Source organism: Drosophila serrata, unplaced genomic scaffold (genome assembly GCF_035046125.1).
Source record: "Drosophila serrata isolate PLE 108 unplaced genomic scaffold, ASM3504612v1 contig_378, whole genome shotgun sequence".
Classification (NCBI taxonomy): domain Eukaryota; kingdom Metazoa; phylum Arthropoda; class Insecta; order Diptera; family Drosophilidae; genus Drosophila; species Drosophila serrata.
Genome location: NW_028257276.1, coordinates 702,933 through 708,264, shown reverse-complemented (window position 1 = coordinate 708,264; position 5,332 = coordinate 702,933). Strand labels below are relative to the sequence as shown.

At 40.9% G+C, this 5,332-nt stretch overlaps 1 long non-coding RNA gene across 1 annotated transcript; it reads right to left on the bottom strand.

The window, feature by feature from the left end:
- Window positions 1-305: 305 nt before the first annotated feature.
- On the bottom strand, window positions 306-1,182 carry LOC110182840 (uncharacterized). The gene is made up of 2 exons (XR_002319588.2): window positions 1,041-1,182; window positions 306-977 (listed from the first exon to the last, which is right to left on the bottom strand). It is a non-coding gene; the product is annotated as an uncharacterized LOC110182840 (long non-coding RNA).
- Window positions 1,183-5,332: the final 4,150 nt, after the last annotated feature.

Genomic DNA, 5,332 nt, shown 5'->3' with positions numbered 1-5,332 from the left:
TGTCGCCTTGAGGTGGAGTGGAAGAAGGAGCAGCTCCTACTTGTTCCTTTTTAGGCTTCTTCCTTGGATACTGGACGTCATGATCTTCGTTATAAAGGCGACTTGTCTTGTTGCTCTGCTGGGGCTCGATGCATTTACAAAATACACAACACCAGATTGATCCCGCATTTCCAGTGGAAACTATTCAAAAGTAGACAATGCATCACAATACAACAATTTATCTGTAGGACAAGCATCTGTCGCCTTGAGGTGGAGTGGATGAAGGGGCAGCTCCTACTTGTTCCTTTTTAGGCTTCTTCCTTGGATACTGGACGTCATGATCTTCGTTATAAAGGCGACTTGTCTTGTTGCTCTGCTGGGGCTCGATGCATTTACAAAATACACAACACCAGATTGATCCCGCATTTCCAGTGGAAACTATTCAAAAGTAGACAATGCATCACAATACAACAATTTATCTGTAGGACAAGCATCTGGCGCCTTGAGGTGGAGCGGATGAAGGAGCAGCTCCTACTTCTGATACTTTTTAGGCTTCTTCCTTGGATACTGGACGTCATGATCTTCGTTATAAAGGCGACTTGTCTTGTTGCTCTGCTGGGGCTCGATGCATTTACAAAATACACAACACCAGATTGATCCCGCATTTCCAGTGGAAACTATTCAAAAGTAGACAATGCATCACAATACAACAATTTATCTGTAGGACAAGCATCTGTCGCCTTGAGGTGGTGTGGCTGAAGGGGCAGCATCCAATTTCTGCTACTTTTTATTAGGCTTCTTCCTGGGATATATCCGTACGTATGATGACAAACACTGGACATCTTCATGATCAACGTGATAACGGCGCCCTGTCTTGTTGCTCTGCTGAGGCTCGACATCCTTTGGTTCGGTCTTAACACTGCTTCGCTGGTCTCCGCAGGCTAGACATCTTTGCTTAGACGTACTTGGCTCAAAACACGTGCACTTATGCATGATTTCTAGAATGAATTTGGAAATTACTGTAGTCCTTTTAGAAGGAAACACTAAAAACGAACACACACCTCTGAACTTTTCTGAAATTTGTTGAAATTTACAAAATTTGGAAAATCTTGTCGGATACAAATAATTTAAAAATATTTACTAAAGATGTTGCCGGTTCAAGGAATGGGATTATACTGAAAATTACTAGCAACAAGGTTTGGGAGCTAGACTTTTGGGTTGACAGAACGAGCTCAAGGCTAACTAGATGGCAAGATTTATGTTTTTGGAATTACCGAATTAAAACATTTCTTAACATGCACAAGTCTTTATTAATCACCTTAAAAACCCGAAATAAAATCAAAAAGAAAGTAGATTAAGTCAGGAAATCAACATAAACTATATTCTATCTATTTCAACATACATAGAACTTGTTTGAAATATATTTATATTAGCATAAAACAAATAAATGCAGCAATTAATGCATCGTGTTCATTCTTTTAGGGCTTTAAATACAAATTGACCCACCTGGAAGCCCCAATAATTAACCACATAAATCCCCAAAAAATAAAACCAAGTAGGCCTGGCAATAATGAAAGGGGGAAGAAAACTTTCGTCCAATTCCCAGCTGTGCCATCGATCTGGCCTGGGGGTCAGCCACTCCTGGCACCTCCTTGCTTCCTCCTCGTATTTCCCTCGAATTCCCCAGGTCAGGACATCCACACGGCTGTCTCCTGTTTGCCTTCGAATTACTTTGAATTGACAAAAGGGCTCTCGGACGAGGACGAGGACGACGACTCGACTCTCGGACTGAGGAGCCAAATCCCAATGAAATTTATGACCCTGTCCGCCCAGGACCAAACAAAGTAAAGGATATTCAAATGGGTAGGGAGTCTGAGAGTAAATCAGAGAGCAAAAATGGCGCAAAACTTTCGCCCTGATTTTTGGCAAATTAATTTTAGTTAAATTTCAACACGTTTACTTTGTGTGTAGGTGAGTTTTTCCGGGAGGGGGCAGGCAAGGGCACAGGACGAAGGACAAAGGGGCAGGGAAACCAGACAACTTATGTATGTAAGCCGAGGCGGGGGTTGTTTCAGGGATATCCTAGCAAAAGTTGAGTTGCCTCGGAACTTTTGCCGTATTGTTTGGTGGGAAAATTGAAAAGAGGAGTTTGGGGCTTTCAAGTAGAAATGGGAGGGACTGGTAATGGTGTAATTTTCCCCAGTTTTCCAAGTACACAATGCCATTTTCAGCGATGCTTCTCAGCCGCCCCTAAATTTTCCATCTAAACTGACTCATTTCAGAAAATGCAGAATATTCAATAACACTGCTATCCGTCAAATGTATAAATCAAATCTGTATAGTGTATGAATTTCTCATCAGAAATTGTTCAGATAACTTGAAAGAAATCTCACTTTGTTTAATTTTCTTAGTGCATCCCTTGTTTTTACTCAAAGGCAAAGCAAGCCAAGTTAAAGTGTCTTCAACTTTACATCTTCAATGAATATTTTTTTCTAGCGGCATTGTCATTATGGCCACGCCCCCGAGTCTTCCTGTTTTTTCCCTCCTCCTTAGATATCGCATCTGCCATCTGCTGGCCCAGGAAGGGGCAGAAGGAACTGAAGGAACAGGTCCTTTCCGACTGTTGTTGTCGGTTTTCTTGATTCCTAATCAGAAACGTGTTTGCATGCACAAGGCCAGGAGACGAGGGAGGGCGGGAGGCTAGTGTCCTTCAGGGGATGCTTGGTGGAAGGTGGGAGGAAGAAAGGGGGTGTGGTGGGTGGAGAAAAGTAGGAAAAGCATAGGGCCACCCGTTGCTGTCGCTTGAGTAATGGCTGCAATAGGCAACGTGATGTCTTCTCCAATGGTCGGAAAAGTGCGAAAGAGCTGTGGAAAATAGTGCCAAGGGAGGGGGGAAAACGAACAGGGGGAACTGGGAACAAAAAAATATAATAAATATAATGATATAGGAATACTCATACTAATTTAAATATTTAAACAAAACTTGTCAAACATATCCTGTTCTTTAAACGTATTTCCGCAAAGATCTCCCAATGGTAAATGAAATATTTAAGTATTCCCTTTTTCTCACACTGTATAAAAACTAATGTGCAAGAGGGGAGAAGAGGGGCGAGAGGGGGAAGCTGTCCTCGACTCCAGAGACAACTGGCAGACAGAAGGAGACAAGTGCCGCAGAGAAACCGCGGAGTAGAGGAGCGTACACAATGTGTTTGGCTGCGTGCATGGTTCCATTCTCAGTTTCCTTCATGTCGCCGCCATCTTGCCCTGGCGCCTGTTTCCGGTTCCTTTCTGTACACTTAAGAAATGGGAATCTTCTTAATAAGTTTATAAAATTAAAAATTAAACTATGGAAGGACTAAGTGAAGGAGAAACAAATAAATCGAAATATCGATTAGGGAGATCAAATCGATAATAATTTTTGCAATTCAACATTCGACATCTAAAAAATTTTTAATTTTTAGAGAAAAGTATTTACATTTTAATTAAAACTTCGATGTTGTAGCGAATAAATCGATAACTACGATAGTTTAAATACGCTTTCTTTTAGGAATGCATTTTTTTTAGTATGATTGATTTTTATTTTTATTTTAAACAATATTTTTTGTCGATATTTCATTTAATTTAATACTGTGACTTATTTTTTTGCGTGCTAAAGCAGGACACGAAGAAAGTGGGGTGTTGCAACATGGATTCGACAATCAAGAGGCTGCAAGTCAAAAGGCGAAACTTTATTTGTACCCAAAACACCGAATTCCGACTGCCCTAGGATGAATTTAAATGGAAAACAAAAGCCGAGAGAAAACAGATCTGGGAAATGTAAATAATGACATTGAGGGGATTGCGGGAGTGCGAAAGCCAAAGAATTGAAATCGAAATGGAAATCGAAATCGAAATCGAGCAATCCATTCACTTATTCATGACCTTAGTTTCTGGCGCACGACATCTTTGTCCTCAATCACCCTCCAAATCGCCCCCCCTCAATCACCGTCCATGGCAATCTCAATTTTTAACCCTCTGCTGCCACTCACTCCCACTGTCTCCCCGCTGCCCCTCCGCATGCAAAGCGAATGCAGATGGCACCGAAAGTTATGCTAAAAATGTACCTAAATGAATCTTCGGGGTTGAGGATGAGCAAGGATTTATTAGAATAAAAGCAACATTAATTTTTTGCACATTTTATTCGAACCTAATACTTGAAAGTTGAAGAAAATGTACTGAATTCCTCTTTAAATATTTGTTTGTGCATTGTTAAAATATTTAATTTTAAATTGCACGCAAAATGAATAGTATTTAGCCAGTGTTTTTGTTTACTCTTTGGTTTGGCAGATTGAAATAAGATAAAGTGGCAGCTGATTCAACTAATCGTTATATTCCTCACTCGAATACACTTTACTCAACGACCCTTGACAAGGACATGGCCGCTCTTAGTCCTCTCTCTTTCTCTTTGTGTTTGTGTCTATCCCCCTTCTTGTTTGCTTTATCCTTTGTCTTTATTGTTTAGGCACTGAAAGAAAATTGTACACAACTTTGTCTACACTTTGCTCATCGGGTCTACAGGGCGGCTGAGTGATATTTACTTTCAAATTAAGAGGATATATCCTCAAGTTATATAATTATGTATAATATATATTAATTTTATATATATACAAGCTAGTTTCTCTCAGTGCTGGCCCTGGCCAACGTGGCGGCTGCTTGATATGTCGCTGTCCTGGCACACAAAGCACTCAAGAGACGAAAGAACACGCAGTTGAAGATGGCGAAGGCGAGGAATTTCATAAATTTTCAGATGTGAACAGCAAAAACAAAATGGCAGCTGCAGCTGCTGCTGCTGCTCCTGCTACTCCAGGATCTCAAGGATTGAGCATGATTTCCCGAAATTCCTTCGGTTTCGGTAACCCCGGCACATCCTAACGATGTGCTGAGTGGTCAATTGTCTGTCCACACACACACTTACCCTTGCTCTTCCCTATCGCATTTTCCATTTCCCATTTTCCGTATTTTCCCGCACTTCCTCCCGCTTTGCGTAAAATTGTTTTTTATGCATCATCAAGTAAGTTATCGAGTATGTGTATATATATTTCACTACACTCCCATTTTGGGCCGGCTAATTGTTGTTTTTGGCCAAATAAATCCATGTGCCTGGCACGGCGATAAATCAATATAATATACGTGCCATATGCCAGCATCCAGCAACCAGAGTGCAAATATATATACACGAATATACGTATATGGAGAGCCCAATCAACGCTCGAATTAATCCATTGAGAAATCAAATCGTTTCGTTTGTTAATCAATAGAAATTCAATTGCGGATTGCCGGTGGGAGGAGGAGGAGGAGGAGGAGGAGGTTTCAC